This window comes from Dendropsophus ebraccatus, chromosome 5 (genome assembly GCF_027789765.1).
Source record: "Dendropsophus ebraccatus isolate aDenEbr1 chromosome 5, aDenEbr1.pat, whole genome shotgun sequence".
NCBI classification, from domain to species: domain Eukaryota; kingdom Metazoa; phylum Chordata; class Amphibia; order Anura; family Hylidae; genus Dendropsophus; species Dendropsophus ebraccatus.
Window position 1 is genome coordinate 22,527,288 of NC_091458.1, and position 23,322 is coordinate 22,550,609.

Here is a 23,322-nt window from a genome sequence, read left to right on the forward strand (position 1 = left end):
TGTAAATTACTTCTATTTAAAAAAAAGAAAACAATTCTCAAGTATTATCATCTGCTGTATGTCCTGCAGGAAGTGGTGTATTCTTTACAGTCTGACACAGTGCTCTCTGTCCATGTCAGGAACTGTCCAGAGCAGGAGAGGTTTTCTATGGGGGTTTGCTGCTGCTCTGGACAGTTCCTGACATGGACAGAGGTGGCAGCAGAGAGCACTGTGTCAGACCACATCATGCAGGACATACAGCAGCTGATAAATACTGGAAAACTTGAGATTTTTAATTAGAATTCTGATTTTAAATTTTTGACAATGAGGGTCTCAAATACCCTTGTATTTTGCATCCAAATAAAGACTACTAAGGTACTAAAAGGGTTAATGTATAATAGTCTAATGATAATCTCCGGGTAGGACTGGCTGGGATCCTGGAAGCCTAACCTCTACAGATAATGAAGCCGTTCTTGGGGAATTTGGGATCTTTCCACATGATGTAAACAATGTCTCCATAGTGGAGGTTTTCTCTACCCCGGCTCCATCGGCTCGCCGGCAATCTGAGCGCGCTGCCACTGTGTTTCCGGATCCATTTCTCAGGCTTCCCGTGCTGCAGACCGCAGAGCCCCATGAAAAGCTCGCACAGATTTTCATGAGATCATTATGCGTTTTGAAGTCAGATGGGAATGAAGTTGGTATTAGCGTCTACCCTGGGAGACTAATTTTTCTGGGCCTGACAAGAAGCCGTGACTCAATGTACCGGTATAAACGCAACCGAGATTCTAAACTTCCATTTTAATTGCTATTCGATCCCCATGAAGAGGCTGTAAAGAATGGCCCGGCTTACTAATATGCTATTCATATGGAGGACTCCTGCCTCTTGCCGCTTTAACAAGCACTTTGCAGACTGGTTTCTCTGTATGTTGTATTCAGGAGAAAAGTATACTGTAGTATATAAGCCATAGTAAATCAGATGGACGGTAGAAGTTTTCGTCAATTCATACAGTATGTGAACTCACAACGTTAAAGGGGTACTCTGAAAAAAGCGCTGCAGAATCTGTTGGCGCAATACAGAAATATTATTATTATTATTAATTATTATTATTATTATTATTATAACTGGTGTCAGAATGTTATACAGATTATTAAATGACTTCTATTCAAAAATCTCAAGTCTTCCAGTACTTATCAGCTGCTGTATGTCCTACAGGAAATGGTGTATTCTTTCCTGTCTGACACAGTGCTGCCACCTCTGTCCATGTCAGGAACTGTTTAGAGCAGTAGTAAATCCCTATAGAAAACCTCTCCTGCTCTGGGTAGTTCCTGACATGGACAGAGGTGGCAGCAGAGAGGACTGTTTCAGACTGGAAAGAATACACCACTTCCTGCAGGGCATACAACAGCTGATAAGTACGGGAAAACTTCAATTTTTTTTATAATTTAACCATTCAGCAGTTTTTGGCTTCCTAACATAGTTTGACTACTAGATGACCCAAGGCCATGGATCTCAAGATACGATGTGTTCAGGAGGTGGGTTCCAAATCTAATAGACAACGGATATACTATACATTTCACAGACAGGAATCCCCCTTTAAGGATTTCTATTTCCCATGATACTAATTTGATGCAAGTTGGATGCACATCTAGAGAGTTTTGGAAAACATGGATACAGCCATATGCCATAGATTGTATCCATATTTTCCAGGATTCGCTAGGGCTGCATCCAACTTCTTCACCTACTAAAACACCAAAAGCCACACACTTAAGTCTGGACTAACCTTAGTGAGCTCAAGGTTCTCTCGGCACTATGGGCATCTTGGTGACTCACTGGATAGTCTCGCAGTGCTGGGGGGCTAGGTTTGAATCTCACCAAGGACAACATCTGCAAGGAGTTCTTGTGTTTTCCAGGGTTTCCTCCCAAAACATACTGTACATATAGGTAAATTTTGATTGTAAGCCCTAACCAGGACAGGGACCAAATTGGCAAAGTTGCAAACCCCTTAGGTGGCTGCAACTCACATCACATTCACTGGGTGGCGACGTACAGCATGAACAACTACCGAAAGCTGTTCATCTTGAGAAAAGTCCAGATCTTTGATAGTGACACATCTGTACATTGCTCCTTCTAATGTCCAAGATCTTGGTGGCCGCTACAAAGGTCTTGAATTATATTGAGCGAGCACTTAAACACTCTAGTTCTTGTTACTCGGGTCGAGCATTTTTTAACAAACCCCATTGACAACAATGGAATATTTGAGCATTTAAAGGAGTCCGTCCACCTTTAAAATTTGGCACCTGTAAATCAGTGGTGAGACCGGCCACAGGACCCCCGCCGGAAGTAATTTTCCCCTGAGTTAAGATGTCACAACTTAGGGGCCATGCCTGTCTTTGATGGACAGACTGCACAGCCAATCAGTAACTGGAGCGGCGTCCCACTCCAGTCACTGACTGGCTGAGTGGCCAGTCTATCAGCCGGGTCTTGACGTGTCAGGGCTGGAAACCCTGAAGCCCGGGGAGTGTCCCGAGGCCGGTCCTGCTGCTCACCGTGGGCACGGGGAGAGGTAAGTTCATACTCCTCATCGAGTTCCCCCCTGCCCCTGCAGGCTGCCAGATTTTAACCCCTTCACAACCAAGGACGTAACTGTACGTCCTCGGTCGGGTAGGGGAATTTAGAACAGGGCCGCGCAACGACCTTGCTCTGAACCGCCGTGATCCTAGGTGCTAGGACCGCGGCCATTAGCGCCCGCTAATGAGCCATTTAGATGCAGCTCACAGCTGCAGCTGACAGCTGCATCTAAATGCCTATTTGTCTCCATCATTGGTGGTGTAGTGAACGAGCTGCCCCCCCGGGCGATCCTTTAACTTACCCGGCTGGACGTCAGAGTCAGAATAATGCTGATCCCGGCTTGGTATTCTGCTGATCTGTTCTGCAGCAAACCAGACCAACAGAGTACCGATCTAATGAATCGGCGCTCTATTATATACATGCGATGCCCGGGCCCCTAGGGGCCACTCCGCTGATAGGGTGTTGTAGCGGGCAGGAACCGGGGCAGCTGCTAACTGGATGGTTGTCACGGTTTAGGCACGAGGGATCCCAGCTGGAAACCGGGCTCCTGACCGAGCGGAGACTAGGCATGCGATTCCTCGTTGTCCTCGTCACCAATTATCACACCAATGCCAAGGTTCAGAAACAACGGTAGTTGAATGGTTATTGTAACGGTGGTAACTAGTAGCAACAGTCTCTCCGGATGCAACCGGGAATAAGGCAGACTTGAATAAAGCAGAGTAATGGGTGATGCTGCAATAGGCTGTGAGAGTAGCGTGCTGAATGATGGGAGTAGTAGTGAAACTGAAGATGAGATGCTGGGTGAAATGAGACTTGAATGAAATACTTGCTGTTGATGATTAGAGAAGATGATGAGAGGAATGACTGAAGAATCGACACCCAGATGAGAATCTTGAGACTTGAGACAGGAACACAGCCAGTGGACTGGAGCAGCAGAGCACACGCAGGCCTCTCTCTTAGCAGGGAGAGAGAACAGACACAACCTATCCCCTCTGTGGTAAGGAATAGACACAGAACTTGTCTCCTGAAGGTGGAGGACAAGACTGAGGTAGAACAGGAAGTCACATGGTAACCCCAGTCAAAACTCGATGACCATTGGAGTTACCATGGAAGCAGGGGCAGTCACGTGACATCCAGCCTTTGCATCATCACATAATTAGGCATATACAGTGAAATATACATGAGAAGTACCATACTTGAACACTGGGGGGGTGACATAATACACTTAGGCACTGATACCTGAATATACATACAAGAAATGAATGGAATAGCAGACCTGAATACTGAGAAGGGTGACACAATACGCGCAGTTTGCAGTGAACCATAGCTTTCCAGAACAGAACTGGTTATATTAAAAGTGTGAGCATAAGAGGGTCTGTTCTGGGACACTGAATACACAGCATTGATCTCAATGCAAGGGGACTTCTAATTACTGTTTAAGGCTATGTTCACACTACGTAAGAGATCGGCCGTTCCGTGACCCCGGCCGTTCCGTCACGGAACGGCCGGTCTCTGGCCGGATCATCTCGGCCGGTACTTAAGTACCGTCCGGACGATCCTTTCAGCCGCAGAGCTCTGATGCGGGCGCATCAGCGCGCGCCCGCATCAGAGCTTCCCATAGCACACAGTGAAGCAAGCGGCCGGAGATGCTCGCTTCACTGTGTGAACTGAGAGGTCTTTCTGTGGCCGGAATTCACTGAATTCTATTATTTTATCACATTCCTGATCTCGCACAGTAAATGGCGTAAGTGCAAAAACCCGCCAAACTGCAAAATTGTGCATTTTTGGTCGCATAAAATCCAGAAAAATTGTAATAAAAAGCGATCAAAAAGTCGCATATGCGCAATCAAGGTACCGATAGAAGGGACACATCATGGCGCAAAAAAGACACCGCACACAGCCCCATAGACCAAAGGATAAAAGCGCTATAAGCCTGGGAATAGAGCAATTTTAAGGAGCATTTAGATTTTTAAAAAGGTTTTAAGTTTTTAAAGGCCGTCAAATAAAATAAAAGTTATACAAGTTACATATCGTTGTAATCGTACTCACTTGAGGAACATAGATAACATTACAGCGCGAAAGCGGAAATTTGCATGGTACTGAAGGGGTTAAAGATGGCCGGACTTCTTCTTTAACCAGGTGCCCCCAGCTCGGCAGACTTTGATCAGGCACTATGCGTGACCAGGCACTAGTCTTGAACTCCATACATCTGTATAAGGCTCCTATTCACTTCAAACACAAGGGGCTCTGGTCTGTATGTAGCCATATATGACTTTGGCCAATAAGATGTGTTCTGGCAGCGCATTATAGGAAAACTCCCCATGTAATTGATGCTGTTGACTTCTACCCAAAAAGTGATAGGTGGAGATCCACCTTAAACCCATATATGAATCCTTCACATTCCAGGAGTTAGTTTTATCTCTTTACGATCCCTTAAAGTGAAATTCAGACAGTTCTCCTTGTTTAATTCTCATCAAGAAACAATAAAACGCGAAGCTTCGGGGATTTTTCATCATTTAGGCGAGAAGTCGTCTTACCTGATGAGAAAAACATGAGGGCTTCACTTCAATTACCTTTTTGAGGATTTCATTTTATAACTCAACAGGGACCACTTTGTTTGGTCTTACAATATAGGATCGGTACATGGGGAGAAGCCAAGGAGCCGCAGCCATCGCAGAGGCATGTAATAGTTTCATTTGTCACAGCATGCAGAACCGTTAGAGTAGATTTATATTGATTATATTATTAGAGGGGGAAAAAAAATTCAATCTTACGTCGCCTTCAAATATTCTGCAACATATTTTTGGATTATGGTCAGTAAGTGGAGCTGAGAGTGAAGTACTGCATTCACCTCAATAGAGGAGCTTAAAGGGAATCACCTCCTGTTATCACTGGTTACTTTAAGGGCTATGCATCTATGCATTTATGTATCTTTGTATCCTCTGCATGGACTTAGATTCAGCCAGTTTACAACTATGCAATATATATGTATGGCACATGGTCTTGGCCTTTATACCTGTATGTGTGTTTAAAGCTTCCTTCAGTCAGAGACAGTCTGGGACCTGGAGAGGAGAGTTTGTAATGGCTTCTGTCTTCTTTGCAGCTTCTAGTAGAGATAGCAAAACATTTCAAAAGTTCAGTTCAGTAGATTTGCCAAGCTTAGAAGTAAACCTTAAACAAACCGCACTAAAACAGCTAACCAATTGCAGGGGTTTAGCTGTTTTAGTCTGCTTTACATAGTTTGCTCATCAATACTTACCTGTCCGTGCTCCCCTGGTGTCCTCCTTCTCCAGTCTCCCTGCAGCCGCCTCCAGATGGCTCAGCCAATCACTGACTGAGACGGGGCAGCCTCATGGCCAGTGATCGGTTGAGCAGGCCGGAGGCAGCTACTATTAGCCAGGGACAGCAGAGACCCAGAGGACAACACCGGGGAAGCCTGGAGAGGTAAGCATACTATTTCTCTTTTTGGATATTAAATTGTGCGGCAGCCGTCTATATGAACTTATCTAAAACTTTTTGCAATGTCCGCCCGAATCTCGATTGTAAGATTTGGTTCACTCATCTATAGTTTCAGTGAGGTAAGTAGTTGATGGAACTGGCGATCACGTGGTCTCTCACAGTTCACACAGTGGCTAGAGTGTTCCCACCCAACCTCCCACACTTCTTGGACCGGTACGGCGGTACAGTGAAGACGGGGTTGCAGTTAGGATGATGGTGGTAGTTATCCCCCAATTGGCACTCCTTGTGTATGTCTCCTTAGTGGTTTTGGTTTGGGTGCCTTTAATAGTAACGTGACAAAAGACTAGTCAGAGACAAGTGATGCCGTAACTTACAGTTCTTTGCATGTGAAGTTCAGAATGGACTCCCAGAGGTGGCTGTAAGGATTTGCTTAGGCTGAAGCAGGGTTCCCATGTAAATTCAACTTTTTTACTTCCTCTAGCCTTTCATTACTCTGCTTTATTCAGATACAGGAATGGAACTACTTAGATGACAGGTTCAGTGTTTGCAAATATAAAATAATGCACTGGGGGAAGGAACCCTCTATCTGAGTATCATGTTGGCAAAGACTTCAGAAGGATTCAGGGGTAGTGATTCCTGACAGCCTTACTAGTGCAGCCAGGTGGAAGGGCAAAGCAATGGTATGCTGGGCTGTATATATAATGGTATGCTGGGCTATATTATATATTATAATATATATATATATATATATATATATATATATATATATTGTAAAACACCAGGCTTGCAGGAACACAATTTTCTGGGGTAAAAGGCTTCCTTGCCAGTTTTATTGTGCAGGTTGCTTATATACAAACACAAGTCATAAACAGAAATTCCTAGCCTTGTCCAGGCGCTAACTAAACAGAAATACAGTCCCTAACTACAGGACCAAACTGAGCTAGCCTAAGCCCAGCCAAGCACAATAAAGCAACCTGTGTACTTTTTTCAGTTTTTCAGCAATGTCTCTCTGGGAGATCCAGCTTGTCTCCCTCTCCAGGCTAATGGTACTTTTACACGGTGCGATAATTCGCACGATTGCACGATTAACGATTTTGAATGAACAATGTTTTTTTTATAACGATCAGCGTTTAGACGGAATGATACATCTTACGGAAAATTCGCTTTGCGATCGTTTAAGCCTATCTCACACATAGGGGAAATCGTTGAAAGACTGTTTACACTGAACGATTTGTGAATTTTTTGCGAACGATCAACGATGATTTGTGAACATGTTGAAAGATCAAAATGAACGATTTTTTGCTCGTCGTTTGATCGTTCGCTGCGTTTACACGTACAATTATTGTTCGAATTCGATCGTTATCGTGCAAAAACGAATGATCAATCGTTCCGTGTAAAAGGACCATTAGAGACCCAGTGAACAGCACAGCCTGGCTCTAAAACATACCTAGCCAGGTGCACCTAATCAAGACATAGGTAAGAGCTCTAGAAATTAACCCTTCCCAGATAGCTATCCTCTGCATATGCTAGGAACCTGGGAGACACATAGATCCCATTAATAACTTGACCCTGTAATATACCACAATATATATTGGTATGCTGAGCTGTATGCTGTATAGCCAGAGGTATTACCAGTAGGAAGAGGGAGATTGTAATCCCGCTGTATAGAGCTCTGGTGACATCACATCTGTGTCCAGTATTCCAGACCTCAGCTGAAAATTCTTAACAAGACACATGATGTGACAACCACAAAGTCCTAATAATTTTGAGCTGTAAAGCCCTTGCACAATTTCTTCTCACAGGCTAAACTTTTCCTCTTATTCCTCACCCTTCCTTCTCAAAAGTGATTGGACTAAAATTAAGCGCCACCTTCCTTCCAGAAGGTTCCTGCAGTGTTTAAGTTGGGAACACTTGGGGAGAGCCAGAGTACTGCCTGGTTACAAAACAGGCCTTTAAGTCAGGCTTGTCTTTTCTGTGATTTTCCAAATCATTGAAGAAATTTATAGCCTGGCAGCTGATGGGTTAAAGGGAACCTGTCACCCCCCGTGCCGGGGTGACAGGCTCCCGACCCCCGTGAGAGACCCCTATACTTACCTCATCCCGCCGGGTCCCGCTTCTGGATTCGGTCGGGTCCCGGAGATCTCAGCCGCTGCAGCCCGGCGCGCGCGCTGACAGATGAGTCCAACGCTCATAGAGAATGACGGAGCGCTGGACTCTCCTGTCATTCTCTATGGGTGTTGGACTCATCTCTCAGCGCGCGCGCCGGGCTGCAGCGGCTGAGATCTCCGGGACCCGACCGAATCCAGAAGCGGGACCCGGCGGGATGAGGTAAGTATAGGGGTCTCTAACGGGGGGTCGGGAACCTGTCACCCCGGTACGGGGGGTGACAGGTTCCCTTTAAGTAGGCGGTGGCTAATAGTACACATTATCGCAGCAGATTTAGCTGTGGAACACGCAGCGTGTGAAACTGTACATTTGAAACTACTCAGAATCCTGTGGACAACTGCATGCCATAGTGCCAGATGGCAAACTCATCTCTGACAGATCTGTCTGTAATAGGATAGAGGATACAAAGTAACGAATTTCAGAGCTTCCCGTTTAGAGATGAGCGAACCGGGTTCAGGTTGGAGTCCATCCGAACCCGAACTTTTGGTATTTGATTAGTGGCGGCTGCTGAACTTGGATAAAGCTCTAAGGTTGTCTGGAAAACATGGATACAGCCAATGACTATATCCATGATTTCCACATAGCCTTAGGGCTTTATCCAACTTCAGCAGCCACCGCTAATCAAATGCCAAAAGTTCGGGTTCGGATCGACTCGAGCATGCTCCAGGTTCGCTCATCTCTATTCCCGTTATATACACTTCTATTATAGACCAGAATGACAATGGCACACTATAAAATTTTTCTTCAAACTCGGCTTGCCGGGGAGCCCCAGTCTTGATGGTACGTGCGGCTTATTGATTTATTAATTTTCTGGGAATTATTTATTTGCTACGGCTTTCTATGTAAGCAGCGGTGATTGCATCATGAAATGCACAGCAGGATGCCAGGGCCCTGTGCGCTTAAAAGAGAATAATTAGCATTACGTCTGAAGACCTGACTGCTTCTCAGCGGTTGGCATCTGTTGAAGTTGGCAAAAAATAATTCCCAGCGCCTGGCAGTTTCCTGCTGAATCAGCATGTATAAAAGTGTGATCTAAATCTCCGGAGGTGTCTTATAGAGGGAGAAAGAGACGCGGCTCGCCACGCGTTCTGCTGGGCCTCTTTGATCTACGCCTTTTACAATTAACTGTAATTGTAAATTATATTATGTTACTGTCATGTGACCAAACGTTACTGTATCCGCACGGTATGCAAATGCTTCATCATACCACCACAAAGTTGCTTTCAAGGAGCGTTAAATCTGAATCCAGCTTCTTATCAGTGATATTCTTCTTATCAGTGATATTATTCTAATAGGGTTTGCATGTATTTAGGCCATGTACACGCACTGCATGCAGACAATAAATAACAACCATTGTTGCAGTTTGCGACAACGGACGCTATTTATTGCCAGTGTGCAGTTGCACTAGCATGTAAAAAACAACGGCCGCAGTGTATACACGCTGTATACACTACTGCTGGTGTTCTATGCGGCCGCACTAAATAACTGACAGGTCTATTCTGTGCGGCCGCTATTCAGTGATACCCTATTGTTACAATGTAAAGTACGGCTTCTGGACGTACTTTACATTGTGCTCTATGGCTGATTGGAGTGTGGGCACACCCGAATGTGCCCACATTCTGATTCAACTGATGTTCATCCGGCCGATACTGTAGACATTGGCTGTTGTTTGATCTTGGCTGAGTCAAACAATGGCCGATGTTCACACACTGTGTGAACATGGTCTTAAAGGGACACAATCGTAAAAACATTTTTTTTTTTTTTTTTTAAAGTGCAGTAACCTTGGGATTGCTAGGTGTTGTTAGCAGTAGCTAGATGTTGCAGTGTACTAACTAGGCAATTGTCATGGTGGCCAGGAGTGGTATGTCCACCTCTGGGTATGCTAGCACTGGGCTTTGTAAGGTTAGTTGTTAGCCGGGGTACTTGAGGTATCTGTGTATAGTGATAGAACAGGCTGCTTGGCTTATAAGTAGATCTGAGTTTGTGTTGAAAGGCTAAAAATATTTAACTTGACAAGTCCTACAAGTAAAACTGTATAAGCTGAGATGGGAATACCCCTTTTACAAAGTGGAAAAGGTTGAAATTCCCATTCAGTAAAGTCTGTTTTTAGGCTGCTTATTTGCCTTGTTTTTTCAAACCTTCTTTTGGCCCATTCCCCCCCCCCCCCCCCCCCCCCAAGAACAAGATGGCCACTCTCACTGTGGAGACAATAAGCTTGCGGCCTAAACCCTCCTCCTCCTCCTCCTAAACTCGCTGGCTCTTGTACTGAGGTTGGAGGAAAGGGAGGTGAAAGGGAAAAACATGGCTGCCATCTAAGAGAGGTAAACACTGCTGGTTCTAATAGGCCATTATGTAGCCTATTTTATTTGAGGCATTTACATATCAAGCCTCTGGGGCCACTGGTTGCCAAGGAAACCAATTGTCACCTGGCAGTCATATCCCTAGACTGTTAAATGGGTTGGCCACTTTAAGGGTACAAACACACACAACGTATACGCTGCGTATTTACTGCTGCCATACGCAGCAGATATACAGCAGATTAGATCTATATAACTGAACACCGCATCAAATCTGCTGCAGATCTGCTGCGTTTCTGCTGCATATACGGTGTGTGTGTTTGTACCCTAAGATTAGCATCACGCGTACCGTATCGCTGCATATTTAACGCTGCGTATTTATCCCTGCGTTTTTTGGCACTGCGTTTGGTGCGATTTTTACATGCGAGTTTAGATTTTCACATGAAAATCATGTGAAAATCAAAAATCGCATGTAAAAATCGCACCAAACACGCAGCGATGAAAACGCAGCGATAAATACGCAGCGATATGGTACGTGTGAAGGCACCCTAAAGTAAAATAGTTCAGTGTACAGTATTAGTAAGTGTACTCACTGTATATACTGACAGCAGCTCCCTGTGTACCTCATAGAGTTAAAATCAAACTCCCCTCCAGGCTGTGCTGTCCTGCTCTGTGGTGATTCTGTCCATAAGATGGCCGACATGGAGGAGCATGTGACCATGCCCCGCCCCCAGTGTCCACCACTGAGCCTGAACATGTCTATGGAGGTCACTAGAGGCAGGGCATGGTCACATGCTCCTCCATGTCAGCCATCTTATAGACAGACTCACCACAGAGCAGGACAGCTCAGCCTGGAAGGGGGGATCTGATTTTAGCTCTATAAGGTACACAAGGAGCTGCTGTCAGTGATTAATGTGAATACACTTACACTACACGCAAAACTATTTTACTATAAAGTCATACCTTTACTGATCCCTGAAAATACGTCATCAATTACCAAAAACTCGTAAGATTTATGATTTATATACATGGGATTTGGGAATCACAAATTACGACGTATGTTACATAACAAACTCAACTCTACTACATCTGACAAACTTAGATCTGCTGCGTCTATTAGTGGCCGGCTGATATTCATTAAAGCCATACTTGATCCTGGTACATTTGCCTTTCCACACACATTTTTTTTTTCCATCCGCTACCTTCTTGGGCCCCATATCTCTCCCTTAGAGGGAAGCCAGGCCTTTTATCTGACAGCGGTTCCTATGATTTATTAATGAATATTAATTTGCAGGTCTGGGATGGCGATGACTGAATCACTCGCTGCGAGTTGGTAATTTATTCCTAATAAATTAGGTCAAAAAGTTTTATTTTTAGTAAATTGATTCACAAACATGTTATTACGGTTCTAAGAAGAAGAAAAAAAGTTAGCGTAAAAACATGAAAGTCTATTTCAAGTGGTTTACTGGAGAATTCCTGTAGTGCGGAGCCCCCAGGCCGCTCTATGAATATACTGTACAATATATTTTATTTAAAATTGACTATTTTTTCAAGCTGTGACCTACATTAAAATACATGGAAACTAGTGCTGAAATAGGAGGCCCGGGACCCACCAGTGGGATTGATTCTGGGGGATCAGCTTCATCTACATAGAGCTACATAGAGTCATTACCTAATCCTTTCTAGGCCTTATGCACATACAGTGTGTAGCATCATATCCCTGCACACCTACAAATGTAGCCTTAACTGTAGATATAACACAGAATAAAGATTAAAGGGGAAAAAAGTTATAAATAAAACCGCCATACAGTGACCATGTATAATGATACAATCTACTAACACTGCCATCTTGCTTCTACCCTATTTCCGAGCTTCTATTAATAGAATGTCCCTACCATATTGTTGATATAATAGATAAAAGCAGACTTAAAGGGGTATTCCACTCAAACATAACTTTTGATATGTTGCTGCCCATGGTGAGGCTAACAATTTATTTTTTATAGTTGTTATTATCTATACAGTCTCCTTCCCCCAGTTGTGAGCTGCTGCTTTCTACTGAAGACACAAAAATCTGTGTGTTAGGTTTTCTCTCTGTCTTCCCCTCATCCCCCTCCCTTCTGAGATGGCTGATGTAAATGCGTCCCTGGCAGGCTTTATCTGCAACACTGTAGCTTCTTTGTGATTATCCCTCCTGGCATTACAAAGAAGCTACAAAGTTGCAGATGAAGCCAGTCAGCAGGGACTTGTTTACATCAGCTGTCTTAGAAGGGAGGGGGGAGTGGGGGACAGATCACAGTGAGTTCATTGGCAACTTGACTCAGATTAACCCTCCCTGCATTACAAAGAAGCTAAAATGTTGCAGATAAAGGGACTTGTTTACATTATCCATCTCAGAAGGGAGGGGGGATGAGGGGGAGACAGAGAGAAAAGCTCACACACTCAAGATTTTTGTGTCTTCAGCAGGAAGCAGCAGCTCAGAACTGTGGGAAGGAGACTGAATAGATAATAACAAGTTAAAATGAATTGTTAGTTTCACAGTGGGCAGCAATGTATCAAAAGTTATGTTTGAGTGAAATACCCCTTAAAAAAACAAAAACAAAAAAAGCACTGGGCCCCATAGCAAACTAACGTCAGACCACAAACCAGACCCTTAAAATCTATAATCTATTGATTTTAAAAATTAGATCTCCAGAACTATTTTAGACCCCCGACCTGACCCCTAAATTAATGTAGACCCCCAGATCAGTGCCTAAAATTCAGATGAATGGCCATGAGGCTAAAATTATTTAGACTCAATCTCTAAGTTAATTTAGACTCCAGACCCTAAATCAATTTAGGCCCCAGAACTATGACCTACATTCAGACCAGGGGCTGGCTGGCAAACTCTAGCCTGGGGGGCAAGCACACAGCAGTGGCCCATGAGTAGCGGATAATCGCCAGGGCACATATACTTAAAGGAGAACTCTTGCCGAACCTAAACATCCCAAGCCGGCAGGGGGTGAGGGGAACATAATAAAGAATCCATACTTACCTGTCCCTATGCCCCCGCAGTGCTGCATCACTGCTCACAGACCGGTTCCTGCAGCTCCTGGTCCTGCAACGTCACGTACTGTGAGAGCAACGTCACGTACGTCACGGTAGCTGTGAGAGAGCTGGTGAACCTGTCCTGCAGGGACACAGGGACGAGTAAGTATAGATTCTTTTTTATGTTCCTCCAACCTCTGCAGCCCCAGGATTTTTATATAAGGCCAAAATTTAATCTGCTCTGGATTGGATTATACCTTGTATGGACATGGACATCATACTATTACTGACCAAATCCTGTATACTTATATTACTAATAATACTAGTATACAAGGGACAAATAATACCGCCACACCATGACCACATACTACAATCATATAGTAACTATATTATAAATGGTTACTTAATAATACCGTCACACCACAAGCATTACTACTATACAGGTACTACACTCCACCACACAGGGGCCAATATTCCCCCATACAGTGACCAAATAGAGGTAGATACCAGCTGTACACAGGCTCTGTATACCATGTAGGTACAGTGCAGACACATCCAGTGACTCACAGGTGACGTCTTCTCTGATCAGTGTTGGTCTGATCAGTGTCCTTTTCTTTTCCATCATGAAGAATTCTTCCAACCACAAATCTTCTCAGCATTATCTGCCAGACAAACATCTTCAGCACCTTACTTTTACAGCACCTTTACCCACCTTTATAAAGCTCCCCATCATAGTGCCCCTAAACAGTAACAGTAACTTCTTTAAAGACCAATCTGTAGTAATTTCCTTTTTCTGTGCCTCTGTTTAAAGTTAGGTCCCTTCTTCATACCTGTATCTGTAGTAAGACCCCCTCTTTGTATCCCATCTGTAGTCGTGCCCCCTCCCTTTGCCCTCATCTGTAGTTAGGCACCCCTTTGTGCCCCCATCTGCAGTTACCCCCCCCCCCCCCTACTTGTGCTAAGTGAATGGTACCCATTTGTCCTAATGAACTGTACTACTGTGTACCTGGATAAACTGTGCCTCTTATGAACTGTGTCTATAATAAATAGTACCACTGCCCCCCCATACTATATTGTGCCCACAATGTACTTTACCACTGCCTACCTAATAAACTATGCTACTGCCCCCCTAATGTACTCGACCACTGTCCTCTAATGTACTGTACCAATGTCCTCTCTACTGTACCACTGTCCTCTCTAATGTAGTGTACCAATGTCCTCTCTAATGTACTGTACCACTGTCCCCTCTAATGTACTGTACCACTGTCCTCTAATGTACTGTACCACTGTCCTCTAATGTACTGTACCACTGACCCCTCTAATGTACTGTGCCACTGTCCCCTCTAATGTACTGTACCACTGACCCCTCTAATGTACTGTGCCACTGTCCCCTCTAATGTACTGTACCACTGTCCTCTCTAATGTACTGTGCCACGGTCACTCCTAATGTACTGTACCACTGACCCCTCTAATGTACTGTGCCACTGTCCTCTCTAATGTACTGTACCACTGTCCTCTAATGTAATGTATCACAGTCCCCTAATGTACTGTACCACTGTCTTCTAATGTACTGTACCAATGTCCTCTGATGTACTGTGCCACTGTCCTCTCTAATGTACTGTGCCACTGTCCCCTCTAATGTACTGTACCACTGACCCCTCTAATGTACTGTGCCACTGTCCTCTCTAATGTACTGTACCACTGTCCTCTCTAATGTACTGTACCACTGTTCTCTCTAATGTACTGTACCACTGCCCCCTCTAATGTACTGTGCCACTGTCCCCTCTAACGTACTGTACCACTGACCCCTCTAATGTACTGTGCCACTGTCACTCCTAATGTACTGTACCACTGTCCTCTCTAATGTACTGTGCCACTGTCCCCTCTAATGTACTGTACCACTGCCCCCCCAATGTACTGTACCATTGTCCTCTCTAATGTACTGTGCCACTGTCCCCTTTAATGTACTGTACCACTGTCCTCTAATGTACTGTACCACTGTCCCCTCTAATGTACTGTACCACTGTCCTCTCTAATGTACTGTGCCACCAGGGGCGTAGCTAATGTCTCCTGGGCCCTGGTGCGAGAGGCCAACTTGGGCCCCCCCCCCCTCCGTTCACGACCAAGTGATGCTATTGTGTGTGTGTGTATATATATATATATATATATATATACAGTGGTGCCTTGGATTATGAGCATAATTCGTTCCAGGACCGTGCTTGTAATCCAAATCCACTCTTAAACCAAATTTTCCTATAAGAAATCATGTAAATGCAGACAATTGGTTCCACACCCCAAATATATTTATTATTCTGTACTGTACAGTAATGGAGAGGATGGGAAACACAAGGGCTGATAGAGACTGCAGGGAGCATGAAGGAATGAGCAGGACAGATGTGGGCACAGTATAGCAGCACTCTCTGTCCGGGGAGAGGGGGGTTACAGCTATGGGGAGATTACCTCCACAGTCCTGTCCCCTGATGTAAGCCCCAGCCTGAAGGGGATCTGCTATGATTTGGAAGGTGTTTAGAGTACAGTGCTGTAGACCCCGCTATGCAGGCCATGCCCCTTCTCCACTCGCACTCCCACCCAATACAGGAAGTTCTTAAACCAAAGCAATGCTCTTAAACCAAGTCACAATTTTGAAAAACTGTGAGCTCTTAAACCAAAACGCTCTTAAACGAAGTTACTCTTAAACCAAGGTACCACTGTGTATATATATATATATATATATATATATATATATATATATATATATATATATACACACACACACACACACCAAGACAGATATTACCTATTACCGCCATACTGTTACCGACCAAATCCTGTATACTGAGACCAATATTACCAGTAATACCAGTATATAGGGAGGAAACATAACCGCCACACCACAACCATCACCACCATATTGTTACTGACCAAATCCAGTATACTAAATCACCTCATCCAGTCATATAGAGGTGGATGCAGCTCTACACAGGTTCTATACACCATATACATTACAGTGCAGTTATATCAGGTGACTCACAGGAGACGTCTTCTCTGATCGGAGTTCTTCCCTTTTCATCTTCTTCTCCATCCGTCCTGGGCCGTTATGAGAACTTCTCCGAGCCACGAATCCACAGAATCTGCCAGACAGACATATTAGGCTCCACACTCTGACACCATCTCCATCTCTCTACACATCTGTACTGTCCCCTTTACACCCTCATTTAGTGGGTAGCCCTGACTCTATGTGACCTCCTAATAATATATGCCCCCCTCTGTGTATTCCCTCTCCCCCTATGTTGCCCCCCCAAATAGATGGCCCCCTCTCTCCTCACCCTCCCTTATGGATGGTCCCCTCTCCCCCCACCCTCCCTTATGGATGGTCCCCTCTCCCCCCACCCTCCCTTATGAATGGCCCCCTCTCCCCCCCCCTCCCTTATAGATGGTCCCCTTCCCCCCCCTCCCTTATAGATGGTCCCCTTCCCCCCCCCTCCCTTATAGATGGTCCCCTTCCCCCCCCCTCCCTTATAGATGGTCCCCTCCCCCCCCCTCCCTTATAGATGGTCCCCTTCCCCCCCCTCCCTTATAGATGGTCCCCTTCCCCCCCCCTCCTTTATAGATGGTCCCCTTCCCCCCCCTCCCTTATAGATGGTCCCCTTCCCCCCCCCCCCTCCCTTATAGATGGTCCCCTTCCCCCCCCCTCCCTTATAGATGGTCCCCTTCCCCCCCCCTCCCTTATAGATGGTCCCCTTCCCCCCCTCCCTTATAGATGGTCCCCTTCCCCCCCCCCTCCCTTATAGATGGTCCCCTTTCCCCACCCTCATAGATGGCCCCTCTTTCCCCCCCACCCTCATAGATGGCCCCCTCCTTCCCCCCACCCTCATAGATGGCCCCCTCCTTCCCCCCACCCTCATAGATGGCCCCCCTCCCTCATAGATGGCCCCCCTCTTTCCCCCCACCCTCATAGATGCCCCCCACCCTCATAGATGCCCCCCACTTTCCCCCCACCCGTACAGGCTGATAAAAAAACAAAACTTAACTCACCTGACATCGCGCTCCCACGTTGATCCTCACTCCTTCGCCTTCGGTCTGTCCCCGGCTTCTGCGCGGCTGCCGGGGGTGTCGCGTCTTATCCCCGGCAGCGCGCGCATCCCAGAACTCCCTGCGCGCCGGAAGTCAGGGCCCAAGGCGCGCAGGGAGTTCTGGGATGCGCGCGCTGCCGGGGGTAAGACGCGACACCCCCGGCAGCCGCGCAGAAGCCGTGGGAAAGACGGAGCCAGTCTCTTGTGACCGCAAGCAAAACAATGCTTGCGGTCACAAGAGTGATTGATCGGGGGGCCCCGCGGGCCCCCCTTGTGGCGGGCCCGGTCGCGGCGGCGACCCCCGCGACCACGGTGGCTACGCCACTGTGTGCCACTGTCCCCTCTAATGTACTGTGCCACTGTCCCCTCTAATGTACTGTGCCACTGTCCCCTCTAATGTACTGTACCACTGTCCCCTCTAATGTACTGTACCACTGCCCCCCCTAATGTACTGTACCACTGTTCCCTCTAATGTACTGTACCACTGCCCCGTCTAATGTACTGTACCACTGCCCCCCTAATATACTGTACCCTCTAATGTACTGTACCACTGTCCCCTCTAATGTGTCCCCCCCCCCCCCCCCCCCCCCCCCCCGAAATCATTGTTTCCTAACCAGTGTCTCCTCAGCTGTTCCTAAACTACAACTTCCAATATGCCACCAGGACATGATGGGAGTTCTAGTCTTGTAGTGACTGGAGGGTCACATGTTGGAGAATACTATACTAAATAAACTATCCCCCTTAGTTATTGTTCCCTACCAATGGCAAAACTACACCTCTTATTGTACCCTGGTGGCAGGTCATGATGAGAGTTGTAGTTTGGTAACAGCCAATGGTTAGGAAGCAATGATTTATGGGTACAGTTTATTTAGTGTGGAGTTCTCCAACATGTGACCCTCCTGCTGTTATTAAACTACAATCTCCATTATCTCCTGCCATCAGGGCATGATAGGAGTTGTAGTTTGGTAAGAGCTGAGGAGCCACTCTTAGTAAGCAATGATTTAGGGGTACGGTTTATTTTGTGTGGTGTTCTCCAACATGTGACCCTCCTGCTGTTCCTAAACTACCATCCCCATTATCTCCTCCGAGAAGGGCATGATGGGAGTTGTAGTTTTGCACTACACTACTAAATAAATTATACCTAAATCATTGCTTCCTAACCAGTGACTCCTCAGCTGTTGCCAAACTACAATTTCTATCATGTCCTGCCACCAGGGTATAATGGGAGTTGTAGTTATGCAATAACTGGAGAGTCACATGTTGTGGAAGAAAGCACAATGTCCCCCACCTCCCCAATACACTCACTTCACTAGCTGGTCCTTGCTGCTCTGCTGCTCTGGCCTCTTCTAGTCAGGTCTGGTCAGAGCTGAGAGATACAGGCAGTGCTAGTCACACTATGAATCATAGAGAAGATGCTGGCTGGCCGGACATAACAGAGGAGACTGGCTGGACAGGAAGGTGAGTGTCCCCTGCTCCAGCCAGTCCTAGGCTATTGTATAGTATTGGTGTCTTACAGACCCCAGTACTACACAGTAACTACCCCAGACTAGTGATGGGAAATCTAGTTCGTTTTGGTGATTAGTTCACTATAAACTAGTTCACTGAAAAGATTAGTTCATTTAGTTCATTTAGTTCAGTATTTCTCTGGATTCTGCTGAGAAGATATTGAACAGTTCTAGTTCATTACACAGAAGCTCTGGCTCCTAGGATGAGTTATAGTCTGTTAAAATGATCAGATATAGTTAATACGTCTGATCATTATATAACAAACTTTTGTTAAAGGGGTACTCTGGAGAAAATAAATTCAAAAGTTATTTATTCAAGTTAGTAATTTCCTTTTTTTTCTTTTTTAAATATTCAAGCCTCCCAGTACTTATCAGCTGCTGTATGTCCCACAGAATGTCATGTTGCAAGGAGCTCTGTGTCAGACTGGGAAGATTACATGACTTCATGTAAGACATACAGCAACTGATAAGTACTGGGAAGCTTACTTTTTTTAAAAAAATGTTTACCTTTCATCATTCTCCAGTTCTCTCACTTGCCAGAGCAATATCAGAAAGCTGAGCTGTGATTGGTTGCTATGGGGGCAAAGAAAATCTTCCTCTAAAACAGCCTGCTGATTCTCCAGCCATATCCTATGAGGAGCTGATAGAGAGAGGCATCATGTGACCTGTGAACTAAATGAACTACTGAACCAAATGGTTTGAGAGTGAATCAGGAGAGTCTAGTTCAATGTGATGCATATCACTGAGCCCAGCACTGCCCCCTGTGGTAGTGTACAGTACTGACTCATAATGAATGTGTATGCGGGAGCTGAGAAGCAGATCAGCAGCCATCATTTTGAGTACAGAACAGGAGCCAGGGGGTAAAGATTTTAGCAAGACTGATCTTCTAGGCTCCAGGAGGCTGATCTAATCCCAAAGACAGGTGAGGGACATGAACCACACATAGAAACTTTCTCTCTCTCTCTCATACACACATATGGGCTGTGTCTGTCTACTGTGCAATCTCAATTTTATTAATATTATTACTATTATATTTGTATGTGATGTGTTTACTACCTTATTTTACAGCATCAGGAGCTATAGAGCAAGTGTGAGAGCAGGGAGCTTGTTTCCTGGAGCTGGATGAGGGATCACTGGCTCCTCCCACTATGAGGGATCACTGGCTCCTCCCACTATGAGGGATCACTGGCTCCTCCCACTATGAGGGATCACTGGCTCCTCCCACTTTCTGTTTAGTCCATAATGAACTAATCTCTGTCAGGATGGTGAACTAGATGAACTAGTTCGCTCTGAAGATTAGTTCATTTTGAACTAATCACTCACGAACTACCCACCACTACCCCAGACCCTCTCCCCAGATACCAGTCAGGGCGGTGTGCGGCTCCTCTCCCGGCAGGCGTCCTCTTCTCCCTCCTCTCTCCTCCATGTGCGTGCACTGCTCTTTGCTCACTGATGGAACAGGCTGCCTGCTCCACCAATGAGAAAAGTGAAGTGTGACACTGTGTGAGGCAGAGTCAGCACGGCTTTCTGTCACCACTGCTGACTCCGACAATGTAAAGTGCAGCTGCCGCTACTGCACTTACTGAGAAAAGTATTAATGTGGCAGAGCGGCCTCAGTAATATCCGGCCGCCGCGGCCCTTAAGTGAAGTGGGGGGACCGGCCCGGGGGGCATATGCCACCCTTTCCCCCTGCCCAGCCCGCCCCTGATTCAGACCCATGCCCATATGCCTAAAATAATTATTGCGACTCTAGCCCAGATCTGACACCTCCTTTTTGCATTCTGACTTCTCTACACAGGGGTAATGGGTAAATTTTGCAGTTTTCATACCTTATTATCATACGTCATGGTGCTTGTTCCAGTAAAAAGAAATCTTTTATCATCTGCAGATTGTGCTATCTGGGTGGGGCTTCATGGCAACAGCGCCACTTAGCCCAGCCCACAGCGCCACTGTTGTCCCCACCCCTCCACGACGTCATAGGCACATAGGCTCCGCCCCCTCGCCAACCATTGGAACAGGCTGGCCTAAAGGTCTAGGCCCTTTAGGGGGCCTATGTGCCGATGATATCACGGAGGGGCGGGGCCAACTGTGGCACTGTGGGTGGGGCTAAGTGGCGCTGTTGCCGTGCCCACTTAGCAAAATCTGCAGATGATAAAAAAATCACTTTTTACTTGAACAAGCACCATGACGTATGATATGAAATAAGGTATGAAAACTGTTAAATTTACCCTTTACACCTGTGTAGAGAAGTCAGAATGCAAAAAGGTGGTGACAGTGTCACTTTAAGTTCATTTAGACCCCAAAAAAACAGAACCTATAATAATCCAGATCCTAGATCAAACCGCTAGAGAAATCAGACCCAACACCAAAACCCTAAATTATTTCAGACCAGGCCCCTCAATTTATTAAGACACTAAGCAAGACCCCCTATTCAGACCCGATACCAGTGACCTAAGTATATCAGGCCACAGATCAGATCCCTAACTGGTTTATACTCTAGACTAGACCGTACAATTAGTTTACAGACTAGGAGGGAGATTTATCAAACATGGTGTAAAGTGAAACTGGCTCAGTCGCCCCTAACAACCAATCAGATTCCACCTTTCATTCCTCACAGACTCTTTGGAAAATGAAAGATGGAATCTGATTGGTTGCTAGGGGCAACTGAGCCAGTACTATTTTACACCAGTTTGTTAAATCTCCCTCCTAGATCTCTAGGATTTATTTCCCTGTAGTAACTACTATGGAGCATGCCATGGAGAGGCATAGGGGATTGGAATTCATCCATTGACTCCACCCTGGTAACCAGTAAAGATACTCCAGCATTCAAGATCATTGCACTTCCTACCAGACTCCATTGTAGTGATGTGTCTGGTGCATACAATACCCCTCTAGGAATCCCATTGGCTCCTGATTTCCAGGCTCCTCAGAAGTATGCTTGGTTTTGTACCACCCGTCTCTCCTTGACCCGTTTTCCTTAGCTCCAGCTAACAGAAATAGCTCTGGGCTCTGGAGTCTCCACCAATCAGAAAACTAGTGGGCTAGATCTATCAATGTTTTTATGCCATAAATACAATGGAAAAATTGGCGTCTGGGCCATATCTATGAAATTTTTGAGCAAATTTTTCAATTTTTCAATATATATATATATTTTTACGTAAAAACAGCGCCACTCTCAACCATAGGCTGGATATGGTATTGCAAGTTGGTCTCATTCAAATGAATTGGGCTGAGGTTCAAGACCAGATGGCAGTGTTTCTGAGGGATTAAAAAAAGGAGATATTCAAGTCATTAGGGTTTCCTGTAATACTATGGTCAAAAATAGTAAAAACAACAACAATTCTGGTAATCCTGAACACAACTTAACAAGGGAAATGCTGATTCTGGACAAAACCTAATCTCATGCAATGGCCTTAAGTACATATACACAGAACACATCTAATGCATAAAACATGTCCTCCAGCCTAATATCTCACTGGTCTAATTCCCGGCCGGTCCGGGCTGAATAGGATGTATAGGTCTCATAAAACAGGAACTATGATCTGAATTCTAAGTTGTAGAGAAGCGTATTTGTAATCTACATTTATCTAGTGAAGAACAATAGCATGGGCTGTAATCCACTGATCATTTACCCGTCCAATTACACCTCTGCCTCCACCGCTGCCGGCCGTGATAAACTGTAATGACTCCTACCGGCCGCCACTTACCCTCAGAGACTTGACTAAATCACTTTTCCTTCTTTTGAATATATATGTATAGATTTTTTTTTCCCACTTTGATCAGGACTGGTTCATTTCCTTTCCTGTCTAATAAAGGATTCCACAGCCGCTTATGATTTCATGCTTGTTGCAGAATTATTTGGGCGCTTTACGAAAAGGGGGTTAATACGTTTGGAAATGGATTAAAGAGACAGTACGGAGATTATATATATATATATATATATATATATATATATATATATATTTTATTTTTTTTTATTTATTTTTTTTTATTTACTGTGACACAGTGTTGGACTGGCCTACAAGAGGACCGGAGGATCATTTCCTCTGGTGGGCCCTAGATACCCCAGTCCGACACTGCTGTGACATCATGAACATCTACTACCCCTATGTCCCTCTTTCCCAGATTAACTAGCTGTCTTGCTATGATATAAGTAGTTTTCCCCAAAATAACCTTTACTTAAAGGGGTATATCGGCAATTGTTATTTCCAAAACAGGAAATGTTTTCTATAGGGATTTGCTACTTCTCT

The 23,322-nt window shown here is 45.2% G+C and overlaps 1 long non-coding RNA gene across 4 annotated transcripts; it reads right to left on the reverse strand.

Moving 5' to 3' along the window:
• Positions 1-763: 763 nt before the first annotated feature.
• Positions 764-21,591, reverse strand: LOC138793425 (uncharacterized). Of its 4 annotated transcripts, none has more exons than XR_011363260.1 (3): positions 11,064-11,152; positions 5,565-5,654; positions 764-1,039 (listed from the first exon to the last, which is right to left on the reverse strand). It is a non-coding gene; the product is annotated as an uncharacterized lncRNA (long non-coding RNA). The 4 variants fall into 4 exon arrangements; XR_011363262.1 differs by lacking the exons at positions 764-1,039; positions 11,064-11,152 and adding exons at positions 4,411-5,085; positions 21,524-21,591; XR_011363261.1 differs by lacking the exons at positions 764-1,039; positions 11,064-11,152 and adding exons at positions 4,411-5,085; positions 20,902-20,982.
• Positions 21,592-23,322: the final 1,731 nt, after the last annotated feature.